Below are 21,997 nucleotides of genomic sequence, written 5' to 3'. Positions count from 1 at the left end.
CACCCAATCCGGTCATCAGGCCCTCTGAAGAAGATCTAGCCTCGATGACCTTTGAGAATTCCCCATTCTTCTAACTTTTTGCTGACCTTGAAAAATCTAGAGATCCCAAGAGGTTAGCCATCTACAATGCCATGGTGGGAGTCTACGTTTCTCAATGGCTGTTAAAAAAGAGGGTGGGATACAGCAATTCCCTTGATAATGTGTATTTTAGTACAGTGGTCCTTGGAGATACAAGGGTGAGGGGAGGTAGAAATGACTAGTAAGTTTATTCATAACAGGGAGAGAGAATAGGGAATATATGCCAGAATGAGAAGCTCTGCAAGGGATTGCAGTAAAAATAATGCTCATATGTGCAAATTTACACCTCATAAGAAAACATACATACACCAAGAGTCCTGTTCTAATGTTTTAGCACCAATTTTGCTGACAAGATCAAAAGACACAAGTTAAACATCTGCATCAAATGATAAAGTCATGGCAACAATATCTTTTCCACTGTTAGGCCATCACAGAGAAGCAGACATACAGAACGTTTGTTGCTTTCACCTCAGGTTGAGAGGAGAGCCCAAGTGAAGCTCCTGTACTGCGAGCATTGGTGCTGGTGTTTCCCTTATAGCTCTAATTCGTATTTTGAGATAAGGTTGGAGGAGCAGACTTTTTTTCATACTTTGGTTTGCTCATTAGCCTGCGAAGGTCTTGCACATCTATGCAGTACCTCGTGCATTGTTTAACTATTATTTTTTATTTAGCTTTTATGGGGTACCAAAAATGTGGTTGGAGTTAAGTACCTTTTCTGTTTTTCCAGCTACAGTGGAAATTATTTTTGTTTGAAGCTCTTCAAAAGAAAAAAGCGGGGCTGGGGGAGGAGGAGGAAAAACATAAAAATAAATCAGGACCTAGAATAGGTTTTTCAGAACTCATGTGTTCAGATTCCCTGCCAAGGGAGTCCTGTGGGTTGCCCATGGGTTCTCTGGGAAAGCGAGATGCCTTCACACTGAGTGCCCTAGGTGGCTATTAAATTTGGTGTGCTTTCTGGCTTGGTGGCTTTGTGACCCTTGGGCTGGTCAGATAGCAATCTCGTGGGAACTGAGCAGTGGCTACAAATATTAAAGTTGTAAAGTAAATGTCAAATCAAAAATATTTCTGCTTGAATTCTTAGTAGTAAGTGTGAACATACCTCCAGGAACATCTGGCTCCCTGAAATATTGAACACAAAAACAAAAACAAAAACTAGTTCTGAATTCTTCTCCATCCCTGCCGTGTGAATAGGTCTTTTTTCCTCCTGTATCAGCAAGCCAGAAACCACAGCTTCTGTGGGTCAGTGGGAAATGGCTTGTTACCTTCATCCAGGAACACCCTAGATGTCCACTGTCACAGCTGAGAACCTAATAGTAAGGTTTGAACTTACAGACCTTCCCCAGGGAGTTGCCTTCCAGTTGCAGGATTGTCTTTAACGAGGGAGTGACCTCTGAGTAAAAAAAAAAAAAAAATGCTTTGTAAGGGAAGGACAGGTAAGGAGATTTAGAGAGCCAGAGGGAGAAATGTTTTTCTCCAACACTCTTGTTTTTCCATATTAAACCCTGGACAATATAGTATTGGAAGACATTTTAAGCTAATTATTCTATTTCTCTCCTCTTTTCCTTCCACTGGGGAAAATTTCTTCCCTTTATGAAATATCTTTCAGAGGACTTCTTCCTTGAGTTTAAAGCATTACAGCCTTCAACTCAGAAGTCAGATTTAGGCTGGTTTTTAAATGATGTATGTTCATTTTGTCTTTGCAATTAACAAAGGAGGTATGACTGTGATCAAGCTTTAAGATGCCTGTGTTCACTCCTAACTGGGAAATGAACTAGGGGTGGTGGAAGGGGAGAAGGGCGGGAGGTGGGGGTGATTGGGTGGCGGGCACTGAGGGGGGCACTTGACGGGATGAGCACTGGGTGTTATTCTGTATGTTGGCAAATTGAACACCAATAAAAAATAAATGTATTATTAAAAAAATAAATAATTAATTAAAAAAAGATGCCTGTGTTCATATGCTTGTATTTATAACTGAACACACACTATGGGTCCTACTATAGCCCAAAGGGTAGCTACCAGCTCCCTTCTCAGAGTTTCCCTGTTGCTCCTCTGAGAGCCTTGGGAAAGCCCAAGTTGCGGTAGTTCACTGGATCTGGTCATCTACCAAATATAAGCAGAGTGCGTGAACACCATTGATCTTGATGGACAGCCAAGATCACTTTTAATGTCCAAATGAAGAACAACAGGAGGAACTTTTCCTATGATTGTTAAATGAAGACAATAGGAGAGAAGAGACTGATGTTTGCCTAACTCACCAGCATCTTCAACTCTTTATACCCGAAGAGTCAAAGGTCTATTATAGCAGCTAAAACATTACACTTCTCAGCCACCTATGAGGAATAAGCAGAAGATTACTGAGCTGGTGTAATAGTCTGACTCCATTTCTGATATCTGACTGCTTTCAAGCCCCACCTCCCTTCCTTTTCTGCCCCACATCTAGGAGGCTGATAAAGAAGCCTAGATGCTCCCTCCTTTGACATGGTGGAAAGTTTCAACCCCATAAGCTCCTACCCACATGCAGGAACTCTCACCCTGGCCACATTTCCTACCCTCAGTAAAGGACACAGCAGTCTCTGTTCTATTTTTGGATCATCTTGGGAGCCTGCCTTGCTCACCCCTTAAAGCCTCATATGTCAGTAGTAAAACTTGCCATACCCTTGGTGGATACATGTACCATGTCATCAGTTTCAACACCTAAACCAAATTTTGGGTAAGGTGTCCCCACACCTCTGGAAGATCTCTTTACAAGATTTTACTTAACAGAATGTGTCACTTTTTCCTTTCACCCTTTCTCTATTCCTGCTGGTGGTATAACAGCCAGCCCTCTTGCAATGTGGAGAAGCAAACCTGTGCTAAGAATGTCTGAGTAGAAAGAAAGAAGGAACCTAGGTCCCTGATGACATTGTGAGTTCCTCTGCCATCCCTACACTGCCTGCTTGAGTCTCTCAAGTCATGAAAACATGTCAAATTTGCTCAGCTGCATGTAGCTGAAGACAGTTCCAAATACAGGACTATGACTAAGTTGTATCTTGACCTCCCAAGTGGAAATTAGTACTTTTGCCAGAATGTCAACAGGTCAATGTCAAAATACTTGAACCACACCTGGGACTAAGTCCTTCTCAGAGGAGTGTCCCTGTAACTAAGGGAAATCACTGGATATTTTCTGGTCAGACTCCTCTGAGGAGAAACAAGAACACATATGTTCACAGAAAGAACCTGATTTTCATAGCCGTCAAATAGTCTGGAGATTGGTCTATAGTGAAATTTGGAGAGAGGTTCAGAACCAAGCATTTTGGTTGAGAAACCATCCATATATCTAACTCATACTGTGAATGTACCTAAGAGAACCAGTGTCAGGAAGAAAAAGGACTGCTTATCGAGTACCAATTCTTCCACTGATAATGCACTAGATGTGCAGGGAGGAGAATATAGGCTTTCTTCCCTTAACACCTGGTGGAGGAGTTAGTGCAAGCATGCTAAAAATTCATAAAGGGAATGACAACAGGCCTTTTCAAATATAATTAAAATTTGGTTTGGATAAATTGACACAGAAAATCAGGTGCAAGTGATGATGAAGAAAATCATGTAAGCCATATCCAGGACACTGACTAAAGCTAGATCCCCCCATTATTGCCCTCAATAAGCTAAATGGTATGCCCCATCCTGACCTGGCAGATAATTCAGAAAGGGGAGAGAGCAGACCTCCTGATGGTGTGACTTTTTCATATGAGCACTGTGATGAAACAACACAGCATTTATTTTTTGAGGAAATGAACGAATACCAAGTTTATAGGCAAAAGGAAGTAACAATACAATTGCAGAATAGAAAGTTTAACATAGTCTAAATCACCTATCTTTACAAAAATGACAGACTTATTCTAGAGAAAATCATCTCTGACTGGAGCTCATCAAAGATTGAAGTATTTTATCTTCACATTTCTCTTTGTTGCTGGTAAAAGTTAACAGACAACTTCCAGAGTGCATCACAGACCAATAGCCACTGATGTGAAGCAGTTTTTAAAAGTTTTAAGTACTCAATATCTTAGCATTTTTGATAGTCCATATGTCAAAGACAAAATGCTAAACGTTCATGTCGTTGATAGAGTGAGTACACAATCAGAGAAAACAAGGATGAAAAATACCCTCACAAGGCTCCCAACACAGCCCTACCTGGGATAGCAGTTGGGAGTGGCTATACCTTCTTTTCCAGGAGTAACAAATAAGCTCAAATTCCAGCTCAACTCTTTGGGCATAAGAGGATAGAGTTGAGACAAAACCTGAAGCAGTTTGTTGACAGGTTTTCTTAAAAGCAAAGGCAAAAGGTATTATGCTGAGTGAAGTAAGTCAATCAGTGTATGTTCACAAACAGTGTATGTTCTCATCCATTTGGGGAATATAAATAATAGTGAAAGGGAATATAAGGGAAGGGAGGAGAAATGTGTGGGAAATATCAGAAAGGGAGACATAACATAAAGACTCCTAACTCTGGGAAACGAACTAGGGGTGGTGGAAGGGGAGGAGGGCGGGGGGTGGGGGTGAATGGGTGACGGGCACTGGGGGGGGGCACTTGATGGGATGAGCACTGGGTGTTATTCTGTATGTTGGTAAATTGAACACCAATAAAAAATAAATTTATTTAAAAAAAAAGCAAAGGCAAAAGGAAAGGGGAGGAAACTTCTTAAACTTCTTCAAGAAAGGCCCCAAACTAGAGTCTCTGTAGCCAAAAACCTGCTAAATCTACTGAAACCATTTGCTGAGCATATTGATTTTTTCTGAAAAGTGAAGGTCTCAGTTAAACTCCCAGCATTTCTTGACTTTAGCAGGAAACTACTTTATGTGGGTGTCTAGACATCACCCTCTGCTGAAGCATGGAGAAAGTGATCTAGCAACATGCCCAACCTGTCTGACAGGTACTGTCTTTACCTGGATGGCTTATTCATGAGTCAGAAAACACCTCTGTTGCCAATATTGCATTTCATTTCATTCTTAAACTTGTCAGACTTGGGATGCTGAACAAATTTTAAAATTCAGAAATATGAATCATTGTAAAAACCAGTCACTCACTACTCAGCTTTCCAAAATAGCAGATGTCTTTATGCCTAACCTCCTAATTATTGAAATGTTTATATAGGCAAGAAGAAACTCTATAATAATATTAATGACAGCACTCAAGCTGGGTCTCTATAACCACAGGAATATCAGACATGGAAGCCTTGGTTGTGATGGTTTCAGGGAATAGTTGGCTTATTCAAAAAAAGTTCCCAGTTGTGAAGCACTCTTTCATGGATTGGAGATCTTTAGACCCAGCCTTAGTCAGTCCTTCAAAGAGATCACAAAGTTATGAAGTCTCTTAATTGCCATTGTTATATTTTGCTGGAAAGAAGTTATTTCATTTGGGTGTTCCTTTTTTACCTACATGGGACCCAGGGCTGCAGTAACTAATCACTTCACCATATTATGTAGAACTTTATTCAGGGTATGATTCAGGGCTTATTACATATATTAATGTAATATATCTGACTATGACAGCATAAAAGAGGTGGAAGGGAACAAAGCTATGTTGCGGTGATGAGATGACACCAGATGGTAACTTGAATCTACAGGAACAAATGAAGAGAAGAAGAAATGAAAAATACAAAGATTGACATAACAAAGTATTTAGATCTATACTTTCTCTCCCTTCTCATCTTAACTTCCTTAAAAGATATAAAATTGTATAATGTAATAATTACAACAATTTATTGTAGGATTTGTAACATACAGAGAGATAATATGTATAACAATATTACAGGGATGCTTGGGTGGCTCAGTGGTTGAGCATCTGCCTTTGGCTCAGGTTGTGATCCCAGAGTCTGGGTATCGAGTCCCACATCAGGCTCCCTACAGGGAGCCTGCTTCTCCCTCTGCCTGTGTCTCTGCCTCTCTCTGTGTGTCTATCATTAGTAAATAAATAAAATCTTTAATAATAATAATAATATCATTATTATAATTATTATAGATATTAAGTTAGCATAAGTTTAAAGTCAATTTCGATAAGTTAAGACATATACTATAAACTCTAGAAAATAACTTACTCTAAGCCACTGAGAAAATAACTAAAAAATATACTTGAAAAGTCATTGGAGGGATTAAAATATTACACTAAAATATGAATTCAATGCAAAAGAAAGTGGGTAAAGGAGGAATAGAGGAACAAAATGTGATAAAAAGCAAAACATAAAATGAAAGCTGCAAATTCAACCATATCAATAACAACATTACATGGAAATGGATTAAGCAGTCTAATCAAAAGGCAGAAATTCTTAGATTGGATAAGAAAACATAATTCCAAAAAAAAAAAAGAAAACATAATTCCACTATATGCTGTCCACAAGATACAAACCTTAGATTCAGTAATACAAATATATTGAAAATAAAAAGTGTGGAAAAAGTTATACTATACAAACAGTAACCAGAAAAATACTACTAGTATCAGGGAAAATAGATTTGAAGGCAAAAAAAAAAATATTACTAGAGATAAACAGGACATTTTGTAATGAAGAAAGTGTCAATGGATCAGAAAAATATAATAATTGAAAACATATATGCAACTAACAACAATACCCTAAAACACATGAATCAAAAACAGACAGAATCAAAGAAGAAATAGACAATTCAACAATAATTGGTGAGGACTCCTATATCCCATTTTCATTAATGTATAGAACAACTAGGAAGTAGGTCAAAAAGATATAAGAATTGAACAACACTATCAACAAACAAAAACTAATGAACATTTATAGACCATTGTACTATATGTATAATATAATACAGTACATATATAATATACATATAATATAATATAGTACATATATCTACAAATTTATAATAAATAAATAAATACATAAATAAATAAATTTACTATTTATTTATAGTACAAAACGCACATGAAACATTTTCCTAGATAGACTTTATACTTGGTTCAGTAAATTTCAAAAGTTTGAAATCATGTAAAGCATGTTCTATGAACCACAATGAATGAAATTAGAAATATATAATAAAAAGTGATTTGAGAAATTAACAAATATGTGGAAATTAAACAGCACACTCCTAAATAATCAATCAAAGAATAAATCACAAAGGAAATTAGGATATACTTTGAGATGAATAAAAACTAAACTCATCACATGAAAACATACAGGATACAAGTAAAGAAATGGTTACAAGGAGATGCATAGCCAGAAACACCTACATTAAAAAGGAAGAAAGAGCTTCAAATCAATAACCCAAACTTCCCCCTTAAGGCACTGGAAAAATAACAAAAAACTGGAGCTGAAGTAAGTATAGGGAATAAATACTAAAAATTAGAGTGGAAAATAATGAAATAGAGATTAGAAAAAACATGCAAAAATTAATGAAACCAAAAGTTGGTTCCTTGAAAAGACCAACAAAATTGACAAAGCTTTGGCTAGACTGACTAAGGAAAAAATAAAAAACCCAAATTATTAAAATAAAGAATGAAAGAGCAGATTGGTCATCATTACCAATCTTATAGAAATATAAAAGGAGGGGTGCCAGGGCAGCTCAGTCAGTTAAGCACCCAACTCTTGATTTCCGCTCTGGTCGTGATCTCAGGATCGTGAGATCTTATATCCCTATGGCTCTGTGTTGGGTGTGGAGCCTGCTTAAGATTTTCTCTCTCTCTCTGCTCCCCACCCCCCGCAAAAATAAGATAAATAAATACAACTATTCAAAAATTATTTGAGCAAATAAAAAAGGAGGGAACAATTTTCAACTCATTCTATGAGACCAGTATTACAGATACAAAAACCAAATACATCCTAAGAAAACTCTTAAAACTGCCGACCAATGTCTTTTATGAATATAGACCCTAAAAATCCTCTACAAAATACTAACAAACTGAATCTAGCAATATGTAAAAAGGATTATTCACTATGACCAATGTAAGGCTGGTTTAACATACAACAACAAAATAATATACAACAATCAATGTAATACACCATATCAATAAAATAAAGGACAAAACCACATGGTCATTTCAAAAGAGCAAAAAAGCATTTGACAAAATCTAATATCCATTCATTATTTTTTTAAAAAGTCAACAAATTAGGAAGAGAAAAAATTTTCTTCAACACAATAAAGGATATTTACAAAAAATCTACAGATAACATTATACTTAATGATGAAAGATTGAATGCTTCTTCCCCAAGATTGGGAACAATACTAACATATCCTTTCTCACCATGTCTATTCAACATTGTATTGGAGGGTCTAGCTTGGGAAATTAGGCAAATAAAAGGAAGAAAACCCATCTAGATTGTAAAGGAAGAAGGCAAATTATCTCTATTTGCATATGGCATCTTGTAGAAAATCCTAAGGAATCCACTAAAAAATCATGAGTTCATCAAGATTGCAGGATACAAGATCAATTTACAAACATCAATTGTATTGCTATATGCTAGCAATGAACAATCTGAAAATGACATAAGGAGACTCTTTGGGAAACAAACTGAGGGTCATGGGGGAAGCGGGAGATGGGGTAACTGTATGATGGGCATTAAGGAGGGCACATGATGTGATGAGCACTGGGTGTTATATCCAAATGATGTTATTAAAAACTACATCTGAAACTAATGATGTACTGTATGTTAGCAAATTGAATTTATATTTAAAAAATAAAATTCCATTTTTAAAAGCATCAAAAAATATTTAGGAATAAACTTAACAAAAGTAATATAAGACTCTTACACTGAAAATTACAAAAAAAATTGTTGAAAGGAATTAAAGAAAAGCAAAACAAATGAGAAAGTATTCCATGTTCATGGATTTAAAGACTTAATATTGTTAAAATGGCAATATTTCTCAAACTGATCTACAGATTCAATGCAATGCCTATTAAATTCCCAGCTGATTGTGTTTCCAAAATTAACAGTTTATGTGAAAATTCAAAGGACACAGAATACTTAAAACAATATTGAAGACAACCAAAGTCCAAAGAAGACTCATACTTCCTGATTTCAAAACTTGTTACAAAACTACAATAAATATGACAGTGTAGTACTGGCATAAGTACAGACAGATCAATAAAATAGAATAGAGACCCCAAATAAACTCTCACATTTATGATCAATTGGTTTCAACAAGGAGCCAAGACAACTCAATGGTGCCAGAAAGGTCTTTTTGACAAATGGTGCTGACACAACTGGATGTCCACTTGGAAAAGAATGAAGCTGGATGCCTTTGTTATACAAAAAAATTAACTCAAAATAGACTATAGAGCTAAATCCAAGAGCTGAAATTATACAACTCTTAAGAGGGAATATGGAAATAAAGCCTTAAATATGATGTAAAAAGCACAAGTAACAAAAGGAAAAAAATAGATAAATTGGAACTTACCGAAACTGAAAACTTTTAGGTTGCAAATCACACCATCAAGAAAGTGAAAAGACAACCCACAGAATGAAAGAAAATATTTGCAAACCACATATCTGATAAGGAACTTGTGTCTATACAAAGACTTTTTAACAAGGCAATAATAAAAAATAAAAAATATAATTAAAAAATGATTGATCTGAATAGACATTTCTTCTGGGGCACCCGGGTGGCTCACTGGTTGAGTGTCTGCCTTTAGCTCAAGTCATGAGCCAGGTGGGGTCCTGGAATTGAGTCCCACATCAGGCTCCGTGCAGGGAGCCTGCTTCTCCCTCTGCCTATGTCTCTGCCTCTCTCTGTGTGTCTCTCGTGAATAAATAAATAAAATATTTTTAAAAAATAGACATTTCTTCAGAGAAGATAAGCAGCTGGACAATAAGCACATTAAAAGATGCTCAACCTCATTATTAATTAGAGAAATGCACGTCAAACCCACAGTGAGATACCACTTGGCACCCACTAAGATAACAATCATGAAAAAGACACAGAATGTGAAGAAATTGGAACCTCCTATGTTCCTGGTGGTGATACAGAATGGGTGCACTAGTTTGGAAAACAGTATGGCAGTTCCTCAAAATGGGAAACATGACCTGTTAATTATAGGACCTGTTAATTCTATTCTTGGGTATGTGCCCAAGAGAAATTAAAATATACTTTCACATGATAACTTGTACCTGAATGTTCAACCAGCACTCTTCAAAACTGCCAGAGTAGAAATAACTCCAATGCCATAAACTGATGAATGCATAGATAAGATATAGTTTGTTTATATACCATATTGTTCATCAATTAAAAGGGATGAAGTACTGACATCTGCCACAAAATGGATGAACCTTGAAAACATGATGCTCAGTGAAAGAAGCCAGACACAAAAGGTACCATATCATATAATTCCATTGATATGAAATATATGCAATAGGCAAACCTTCAGAGATAGCAAGTAGGTGGGTGGTTGTCTAGGCCTTGGGGAGGGGGGATGATGACGAAAGTGAATGAAAATGTAACTTTTGGGGCGGGTGACCAAAATGTAAAATTGACTGTGGCGATTGCACAATCTGCAAACAAACTAAACGACACTGAATTACGCACTCCAAATGTGTACATATTTTGGTGTGTGAATGATACCTCAATAAAGGTGTTAAAAAAATCTAACCTATGTAAATCAGTCATGTAGTATGAGTTTTTGTTTCCTTAGACAAAGTATTACAGTAGCATTTTTCAATGTGTTGCCACTAGTGACATTTGGGGCTAAATCATTTGTTGTTGGGGAATGTCCCTTTGTCCTGTGCATAGGATGTTTGGCTGTATCCTTGGCCTCTACCCTCTGGAAGCCAGCAGCGTCCCTTCCCCCAGTTATGACAACCAAAACTGTCTCTGGACATTGACAAATGTTCCTGGGGTGGGGATGAGGAGGGATGCAAAATAGTTCCCGGTTGAGAACCACTGTGTGGAGCGCTTAATAGCAGTAATTGTAAAAATCAACCTGTCAGTTCTTACCGTCTTACCAACCCTTTGGGCTGCTAGAAACTTAAACACTTGCCCCTTGTTTCTCACAATAAAACTGAAGAATAGATTGTTTTTGTTACTCAACTTTTGTCCTGGAGCTCAAGGGGAAGCCAGTGAGGAAAACAGTCTAGGTGCAATTATAACTTTCCACAGATGGGTGCCTGCACTAGGTCTCTATTCAACTGCTATACTCGGGGTTGTAATTTAGCCTGTGTCTAATCAAATGTTAAATTTGTTTGCCACACGTTAGTAGACTGTTCTTCTAAATAAGAAAATATTTAGAGAAGAAAAAAATGCATCTATCTTTTATCCTATTACTGGTTATAGAGTAAATATCATTAATATCTATGCAAAGTAAGGAAAATAAAAAACCCAAGCAGGATTCCATGGAGATTTAAATAAAAATGTTTCACTTGAATTTAATTGTTTTTGGCAACTCAGCCAAGCGAACTTCTCAATCTGCATTCAGAGTCCCACAAAAACTCCAGTGATTGGAAAACATGAAAGTTGATTTCCAAGTAAAGCAAGAAGGCATGTGATTGCTTCTACCACTGCTTAACACAAAGCTGAAAAGGAACGAATGAGAGAGATTAATCATCTTGAAACCCCAGGAGAGGCCAGAATCAGAACTGTGAGTCCCGGGGAAAAAAAAAAAAATGAGAAAAATGTGATGAATGTGACAAGAGGGTGTTGAATCGGTCACTGATAAAAGGGAACGGTCGCTCGCTCCCTCACAGAGTTGCAGCAATAGAAACAAACAAGGAAAGCCAAGAGCTAATGCAATGGGAAAACATCTCGGTTTTACGCACACATCCTCACAAACACATTACTCACCGCGGAGTAGTAATGCTCATCCTCATGAGCTCACTTCGTGCTATGAAAATTGGATGCCTCACATTGAATGACTTTCCCTCCACAGCAAAATCATGCAGTCTTTCCACTACTGACCTCTCTTGCTAGTGAAATACCCGTGTCCTCTGGGACAGTCAACAAAGGACATTGCCATGGGGGTGGGTGGGTGGGAGGTGGTCTGAGGATTGCATGCTGTCTTTTCCACGTTGCCCAGGATCAGCCGGGAGCACAGCCAGTATGTTCCAGCCCGTTTGTGTTAGTGATTTCTTGCCTTACCCTGCGCATATTTCTCTTTCCAATCTATCTGATCCAAAGAGACGGACACCATCAAAGTTGCACTCCCATCCTGCTCTTTCCACTCACACCTGGATCTGAATATTTGGCATCACCCTTTTTCCTCTTCTTGTGACTAAATCTTACCCTGGATTCTTTCATCTGCCGTCTCCTGCTGAGCCTCCAATTCCTAAAGCCAGGATGACCCTGGCCACATGTTAGGAGAACAGAACAGGAGGCCTCTAGCCCCACGTGGAAAAGCCGTTCTGCACCCCTCTTGGCTTTAACACTTACCACTCAGACTGGTCCTGTTTTGTTCCTCTGGGAAATCCTGGACTCCAGGGTTGGGGGCAGGAGAGGACGAGGAAGCCCTCCACGCAGAGTGTGTGTGAACGCTGAGTGTGTGCGCCCTCACCTGCATGTGTCTCTCTGTTGCTACATGTGGAGTGCGAGGTAGAGTGAGAACTTGGATTCATCTAAATGAAGGCACCAGGGCTGTGGATTTTAAAGCTCTTCTCCGCAGACTTTCTTGTCTCACAAGGAATTTCTTCCACGTCTTGGAGTTGACAGGAATTGGACAAGCCTTGGTCTTACCACAACCCAGCGCATTGGGCAATCTAAGGGCGGGACTCTCCCTCAACGTTGGGGTTGCCAGTTCAGTAGGGCCTGAAGTTCCTTTTCTGAAAAGGAAAGTCCATGCTGTGGCAAGAGTGACTAAATATGGTTTTTTGTTTGTTTTGTCTTTGGGGGGTTCCACTTTTAATCAACCTGAGTAAGAAAAAAAAGGAAAAAGGAAAAAAAAAAGTGTTACCATCAACGAAAGAATCACCTGGTGAAAATGTTCCATAAAATTCAGACTTTCCCCTACTTTGGATATTTTCCCCTCTTCATCCTTCTGATCTACTGTTGGGACAACCACTTTTTTTTTTGTTTTGTTTTTTTAAGAAATTGAACAAAACTTAAATAGAGTTGTCCTCGCAGAAGATATTTTCATATATTGTTTGGGAGAGATCAAGATACTTCAACTTCCCTGATTGCCTCAAACTTCATACAACTTTAGCCCTCCATCAAAACTCTCTTTTTAGTGATAAATGGTTCTCTTGCTTCTGATTCTGAACATCACTGAGGCCCTTCCCTGGAAGCTGGTTATATTTACGCCATCTACCGGGTGTTCGTGGAACTGCATGTGTTTCTGCAAGCCACAGTATCCTTGTTCTGTGCCCAAGGCTTCCAAGAAAACAGAGGTCTCAGCAATGATGAACGATTTAGGAAACACAAATATATAATATATAATTTAGAACATCAAGAGGGACACTTAAGATGTTAGTTTTATTTTTAGTAGTATTTTTTTCAGAAGAGGTTATGTTTCATATTTTAACTCTCCAATTCTTTGTGTTGAATCTAGGGAAACATCCCTGAGACCAGGTTGGATAATAATGTAGGTCAGATTATATACCTCATGCTCCAAATATTTAAAAACACAGCATAGCATTAAAAAAAAAAAAGCACACACAAAAAAAGCACAAAAGAGGTGCTAGAAACATGTGACCTGATACTAAAGTAGATAGGAGGGAGTGGAGTAGATTTTGATTTTGGAACTACAGGAGCCTAAATCATCAATACCCATACAGGGACATAAGTTGAGGTCTTGGAACCAGACAAAGCAAAGGTGGGAACTGAGATTACCCTATTAGGACTGGATTGTGAAAGCTGGACCAGAAAATCACCTACTCATTAGTACAGGGTGGCAACAAGAAAGACTACCTCTTTCTGTCTGGATTTGGGTGCAAAGGTAGGAATAATCCTAAGAATTCAGTAGCATAGCCCTCTCTGATCACAAAGTTAGGGTTTAAATTTTCACTCCCTCACTTTGTCCAGGAATTTCCTAGCTAAGAAATAAGCATAAAACTCGTTCCAGACAAATGTGCCCCTTTGGAATCTTAGCAGATAAGCAAAGATAAAAATCTCCCTTGAGAAAAACTCTGATAACCCAGACCACATAGAGGAAAAACATAAACCTCAATGAAGATTAGTTTCCATTTTTTTAAATTAAAATATGCAAGGACACAATAAACTCTGCAAGGGTAAGCAGGCACACAGTAAATAGAAGAATTAGAATTCTAGTAGTAGGGATATAAGAATACAAAAGAGAATATAAGATAAGTGTGTTTAAAATGATTGGCAATATAGGTTTTAAAAATGCTACTGAAAAGGAATAAACAGATTGAGAAAAACCAAGCTATATCTTTGAGAAACAAAACATAGTTACTGAAATTAAAATCTCAATTGGCAGGCAGAAGAAATACAGCTGAAGAGAATATTGGTGAATTGGAAGACAGATATGAGAAATGACTAACAAAGCAGTATAGAGAGATAAAGAAAAGGGAAATATGAGAGGATAAATAACACGTTTTATAAGTGTTCCAGCAAGAAAATGGAAAAAGTAAGGCAGATGCAAAATTCAAGTAAATAATTGCTGAGGATTTTCTAAAGCAGGGAGAGAAAGACGAATACCATATGATTTCACTTATATGTGGAATCCAAGAAACTAACCACCAAAACAACCACACAAGCACAGACTCAAATATAGGCAACAAACTGATGGTTACAAGAAGGGAGGTGGGGGGGATAGGTAAAGGAGAGTAAAATGTACACACTTCTAGTTACAAAATAAATATGTCAAGGGGATGAAAAGTACAGTATGAGAAATAAAGTCAATAATGTTATAATAAAGTGTGGTGACAGACATCATGGTGAGCACTCTATAATGTACAGAATTGTCAAATCAATATGTTGTACACCTGGAGCTAATAAACATTGTATGTCAATTATATTTCAATAATTTAAATAGTTAAGGTCTTTTTAAAAAAGAAAAAAGAGAGAGGACACTCAGACTCAATAAATATACTGAGCTTGGAGCAGGAAGATAGGGATCTAAATTCACCCCTGCACATATTGTAGCAAAGATAAAATAATAAAAAAGTATAAGAGAGAAAAGCAGACCAACTACAAGGGAACAACAACTAGTGTAGAGTAAAGCAGAGTTCTCAAAGACAATAAAAGAGATCAGAAGATGGTGAGGTAATATAGTTAAGGTGCTGGGGGGAAATAGAGAATTTTATAAACAAATAAGTTATTCTTCAGGAGTAAGGATGGAATAACATTTTCATTAATTATTTTTTAAGATTTCATTGATTGATTGATTGATTGATTTGTGAGAGAAAGAGAACACAAGGAGGAGGAAGGGGCAGATGGAGAGGAATCTCAAGCAGGCTCTGCACTCAGCATGGAGCCTAATACTGGGCTCAATCTCAGGACCCTAACATCATGACCTGAGCTGAAATCAACAGTTGAACATTCAGCCGACTTAGCCACCCAGGCACCCAAATAACATTTTTATTTTTAACTCTTTTTTATATAAATAAAATATATACATCTATGATATACTTTTATTTACATAAAACCTGAGTAAGAACTACAAACTTAATTGAATATGCAGATAACTACAAGTGATTTAGAGGTTCTTTAAAAATTGCAACTAAATATAAAGCATAATGATGAGGCTCAACTAAACCACGAGATAAACATAGCATAGAATATGAGAGGGAGTGATCTGGTATTAAGTCAAACCCTTGTGTTTCTACAGTTCGTGAGAATGGCTGAGACAATCATTAACATTAGAACCCAGTTAAGTATGCATACTAAATATTTAAGTGTTACCAGTGAAAGACCAGAAGTACAGTATATAACTTAATAAGAATAGATAAGAGGGAATTTTAGAAAAAAAAAAAAAAACAGCAACACAACAACAACTTAATTTCTAAAAGAAAAGGAAGCAGGACAAGAGAAGCAAAAAATTATGGTATGCATAAAACTTAAATGGACATGGTAGAAATTAACTTTTTAAATGACTAAAATGGGCTGAGTTTACTTAATTAAAAGATAGAGATTTTCAATTTTGATTTTAAAAAAATCCAACTATGCAGTTTAAGCTAAACAAAATATGAAGACATAAAGAAGATGGCAGAAAACTAATGTAGTTATTCATGCCAGACAAAATAGGCTTTAAGGTAAAAACACACACACACACACACACACACACAAATGTTATTAGAAATCAAGAGGGCCAACACATCATGAAAGAGGAATAATTCAAGAAAAAAATATATAAAAATTCTGAAACTCTATGTATTGGATTATGTAGCCTGAAAATAAATATACTCAAGATGAGGAAATTATCAGGTTAAAACTGAAACATCAGCAAGAACTGCAAATTTTAACACATCCGTCTCAGAAAACTAGATGAGATAAAAAGAAATTATTAGATATAAACAGAATTTTAAAGCGAGAGAATTAACAATTTGATGTAGCTAGCATCCATGAAAACCCTATCTCAAAATGAGAGAACATAACACTTTTATGCATCCACGAACACACAAAAATTGACCTCGTAATAAACCACAAAGCAAATCTTTAAAATATCAAAGAACTTCTATAATGGCACAATATTTTTAAAAATAGAAAACAAAACAAAATAAAATAAAAATAGAAAACAATTATTTGAAGTTAATTTAAAACATATGTTTTAAACATTTGGAAATTTAAAAACACACTTCTAAATAAACCTGGCTCATAGAACAGATTAAAGTGGATAATAGTTAGAAGTGCATAAAAATACAACTACTACACCCCCAAAATACTGGAGCAGTCTTTCAAAGGAAACATATCGATTTTAGTAGGAATATGTATCACAGTCATTAGGGGAAAAAAATAGCAAATCTTAAAATTAATGAGATATGTAGTCAGTGTGAGAAGTTAGAAAAAGGATAGACCTCACCATAAAGTAGCTCAAGAAAAAAAATGCCCTGAATAATGAAATGATAAATGAAGAAAAAGTAGATAATGTCAACTACATTAAAAGAATATTTTTAACACCAAAAATATATACATAGAGAGAGAAAGAGACGATATTATGTCAGAATAAAAGATGAATCATGTAAATGAAAGAAATATCTTTATGAAAAATGATTATTACATTTTTCCTGTATCTCACATTTTGCCCTTGAACCTCAAAAATTTCTTTATAGACTGGCCTGAATTTTTGAGCTGTTTTTTTTTTTTAGAAATGATTGCCTCATACCCTGAAGTTTCTTATTTTGATTGCATCAGCTCGATTTACTTCTAAAAGCCAAGAGATTTTTATATAAAATCACATTTTTATGACATGCACATAAATGAGTTAGAAGTTGTGTTTCATTTATCTTTGAAATATCCATAAGTTTAAAAATTAACAGGAGAAACTGTTTAGCTCAACATACCAAGCGTTTGGAAAGGACTTTGATGTGTTTAGTGACCCCTCACGTGGGGCGCATCTAGAATTTAGATCTTGCTCTCTTCTCTGACAGCCGTTTGACATGTGCTGCCAGCTGCATGTTAAAAAACTTCTCTTAATTCTAGGATTTTTGTTGCACATTTGAGGCCGCCACAATAGCTAAACAGCATTTTATTCTTCCGTCAGTCAAGGCAGTTTAGGTATCTTTTTTTTCTCTTGCTCCTCTTCTAGATTCCCTTTGCAATATTATCAATAATTTAGTTTCATTAGAAAGTAAACTCACAAAACCTAGTATGGCCAGAAAAGTCTTTAGGACACCACATATCCTGAATTCGTAAATGAAAGGCATGAATAAGATCCTCAATGCAAATTATGCTCATGTGGAGTCTTCTGGACACACAGGTTAGCTGGAAGACATGTCAGAATGACCTGTGTTCATACACTAGTTCTATTTCTTACCAGTTAATGAGTTACCCTACAAGTCAGTTTTCTCTTTTGTGAGTGTAAAATAATAATGATACTTTTCCCTGAGGATTGCTGTGGGTGAAATTATGGGGTACAATATTCTTAGTTTGCTGGTGGTGCTCATTATGTATTAGATGCACTCCCTTACTTCCATAGATGATGTAGCAGCATCAGTGAAAGTAATAAATATTAATAAAATGTTATTATTAAAAATGTTAAAAGCAACGGTAGTAATTATTATATTTATGAAATATTATATAGCTAAGCAATTCCTATGCATTTAACTCAGCCTTCAAACCACCACATTGGGGATGGAACTGGAGGGTATTATGCTGAGTGAAGTAAGTCAATTGGAGAAGGACAAACATTATATGGTCTTATTCATTTGGGGAATATAAAAAATAGTGAAAGGGAATAAAGGGGAAAGGAGAAAAAATGAGTGGGAAATATCAGAAAGGGAGACAGAACATGAGAGACTCTTTACTCTGGGAAACGAACTAGGGGTGGTGGAAGGGGAGGTGGGTGGGGGGTGGGGGTGACTGGGTGACGGGCACTGAGGGGGGCACTTGACGGGATGAGCACTGGGTGTTATTCTATATGTTGGCAAATTGAACACCAATAAAAAATAAATTTATAAAATAAAAACCAACCACTTTGGGTAGGTACGATTATTATCATGCCCATTTTACAGATGTGGAAACTGGGGACTCCAGAGGAGGTGGGCAGACCACAGCCTGCAGGCAGACCAGGTCATGACCATCTGCTTATGCATGGTGGCTTTCATACTATATTGGCAGAGCTGAGTAGTTGCCACAGGGGCACATAGGGCCCACAAAGCCTAAAATACTTACTTTCTGGTCGATCCTTTGCAGAAAAATTGTGCCAGCTCCTGAGATGGACAATCATCTAAGTTCACACTAAGATGCCAGTCTTTAGAGTTAAACAGTATCTTCAAATTGAGAGGCTTCTTCCTAACTGTGCTTTTATGACATGAGTAATATATTGTCTTTCTCCTATCTTCTAACTCTTATATTCCTGGTATTGACAGCCTCTGCAACAGGGGAACCTCAGAATCTTGCAGCTTACCATGATAGAACATATCTCACAGACAGTCCATATGCAGTCAGTAAGGGGGTAGTGGGGCTGTGGGTTGGAAGGAGGGACTCTACTCCTTGCAGTCCTTCTGGGGTTGTGGCTGCCACGGATGAAAGGCGCCTCCTTGAGGTCAACATCCTGGGCAAGGACAGAGTGGAGGGTTGCAGAGGAAGTGTCTTGGGGCAGGCCTGGAAGCTGCATGCATCTCTTCTATGCACATCTCCTTGGCTGTAACTCAGAAACATGGCCTTACTTATGCAAAGGAGGCTGAGAAATAGGGACTGTCAGGAAAGAGAAATGAGATTAGGGTACAATAGACCAGCCTCTGCTAGGATGGTTCTACAAACTTCCTTTTTCACTCACTATTACACCTTCCACATTTTATCCATGCCGATGTGTGTAGATCGCATTCATTCATTTTACTTCTATGTAGTATCCCATTGTGTGACTTTCCCACAAGTTATGTGTGCATTCTACTATTGATAGGCCTCTGGCTGGCTTCCAGTTTGGGGTTATTGCAAACAATGCTGCAGTGAACGCATCTGAACAGGTCTCTTGGACATATAGAAAGGTTCCTTAGTGTATATACCAACAAGGAGAACGGCTGGGCCCATGGTCTATTGACCTGTAGCTTTTACCAGATATCACCAAACTGCTCTACAATATACATGACACAATTTACATGCCCAGCAGGAATTAGGATAGTTTCTCGCTTGCTTTTCATGTATTTTAAAGTTTGCCCCTTGGATGGATATAAATGTCATTATTATTTATGTTTTTAAGATATTATTTATTCATGAGAAACACAGAGAGAGAGAGGCAGAGACATAGGCAGAGGGAGTAGCAAGCTCCCCACAGGGAGCCCGATGTGAGACTCAATCCAGGACCCGGGGATCATGCCCTAAACCAAAGGAAGATGCTCAACCACTGAGCCACCCAGACATCCCTATTATTTCATTTGTTTCAAGAAATTTTGAAAAGACTGACTTGTATTCAGCCTATATAAAGAACCCTTCCAATTCAACACTAAAATGATAAATAATTCAAATGAGAAATGGAGAAAAGATGTCAATAGACAGTTCTCCCAAGAAGGCATAGAAATGGCCAATAAGCACATGAAGACATGCACAACTCCATTAGTTAACTGGGGAAATCAAGTACAAACCATGACAAGACTTGCCCTCTAGGACGCTTCGTTGTCCAATGCAGGCAATGACATGTGCTGGTGAGGGTGTGGAGAAATTACAACCCCCATGGATTGCTGATGTGATTGCAAAATGGTAAAGCTGCTTAGGAAAACAGTTTGGCAGTTTTTCAAAATGTTAACATGGAGTTACCATATAACCCAGCAATTCCAGTTCTAGGTAGATACTCAAGAGGAATTAAAATGTATGTTAACCCAAAAATATGTACATGAATGTTCACAGCAGCATTATTCATAATAACCAAAAAGTGGAAACAACCTGAATGTCTATCAATGGATGAATGGATTCATAAAATATGGTCTATCCATGCAATGGAATATTACTCAGGATTAGAAACAAATGGAGTACCGATACATGACACAGCATGGATGAATCTTAAAAACATGACGCTAAGTGGAAGAAGCCAATCACAAAAAGCTACATACTATATGATTCCATTTATATGAAATGTCCCGAATAGGCAAATCCAAAGGAACAGTAAATAGATTTGTGTTTTTCTAGGGAGTTAGGGGAGGAAGGCATGAGGAGTGACTGCTAAAGAAGACAGTTTTGTGTTGGAGAGAGATAAAAATATCCAGAAATGAAATAGTGCAACAGATGGTTGCACAGCTCTGTGAATGTAACAAAATCCACTAAACTAGATGCTTTAAAAGGGTGAATTTGATGGTGTGTGAAAAAAGTCCAATAAAGCTGTCATTTTAAACAATCTAGAAAGGTAGACAATACTTCCCTATGTCGTTCAGCTTTTCAAGTTGCTCATCTGTGATTTACCTATAAGTATTTGCCAAGTTTTATTGGCTACTTGTCCTCTTTTAGTTGATTTTAGGCATTTATTTCACATCTGGCGAAGTGAGTATCAACTCTCCTTCTTTTGGCCTCTGTTCTTTTGCTCTCCTTCTTCCTCTTCAAAGCTGTCTTGATCATTCCTGAACTCTTCCAGAGAAACATAGATATCAGCTTGTCATTCTCCACAAAATACTCCTGGTTGGATTTTGTGTGAACTTAGATTAAGTTCATAGATCAACAGAGAGCTCTCACCTTTGAGAAAGGAAATCTCATTTGTGAACATGACATGTCTCTCCACCTAGAATTCCTCTGTATGTCTTTTGGTGGGTTTTGTTTTACTTTGTTTTTTACTTTTTCCACAAGCATCTCTGTGCCTCAATGTCTTTTATTACATATATGTATATATCTGCTTATATTATAAATATGTGTGTTTGTGTTCATGTGTATATGTACATACACATATATGCATATATACAGAATTGATCTTCATTGTTCACAGGTTCCATATTTGCAAATTTACCTACTTTCTAAAATGTAACTGTAGGGATGCCTGAGTCGCTCAGTGGTTGAGCATTGAGCATCTGCTTTCAGCTCAGGATATGATTCTGGAGTTCCGGGATCGAGTCCCACATCAGGCTCCTGCATGGAGCCTGCTTCTCCTCCCTCTGTCTATGTCTCTGCCTCTCTCTGTGTCTTTCATGAATAGATAAATAAAATCTTTTAAAACTATATAAATAAATTTTAAAAATGTATCTGTAACCTCCGAATTTAGATCCATGGTGCCCTCACTCTTGTTTATAGACATGCATGCACAAATCGGTGAAAATTTTGAGATGTCCAGTTTTGATCTTAGTGAAGGCTTAAGTGAGACAATGCCCTGCCTTTTTGCTTCGGTGCTTGCACTTTACCCTCCTGCAGCCTGGTTAGTATGACATTTTCCACATTTTTGGCTTTCAGTGAATGATTTCACTGT

General features: G+C 37.2%; 1 protein-coding gene across 4 annotated transcripts in view; it reads right to left on the bottom strand.

Moving 5' to 3' along the window:
• Nucleotides 1-12,708, bottom strand: part of KCNJ15 (potassium inwardly rectifying channel subfamily J member 15) — a 79,681-nt gene extending 66,973 nt beyond the window's left edge. For all 4 annotated transcript variants that reach the window (XM_038581481.1, XM_038581483.1, XM_038581487.1 and 1 more), the window contains exon 1: nucleotides 12,436-12,708. The gene's annotated coding sequence lies outside the window, so the exon portion shown is untranslated. The remainder of the gene's footprint in view (nucleotides 1-12,435) is intronic.
• Between the last annotated feature and the right edge of the window lie 9,289 nt (nucleotides 12,709-21,997).

Source organism: Canis lupus, chromosome 31 (assembly GCF_011100685.1).
Source record: "Canis lupus familiaris isolate Mischka breed German Shepherd chromosome 31, alternate assembly UU_Cfam_GSD_1.0, whole genome shotgun sequence".
Lineage (NCBI taxonomy): Eukaryota > Metazoa > Chordata > Mammalia > Carnivora > Canidae > Canis > Canis lupus.
The sequence above is the reverse complement of the archived record's forward strand: the minus strand, read 5'-3'. Positions and strand labels throughout refer to the sequence as shown.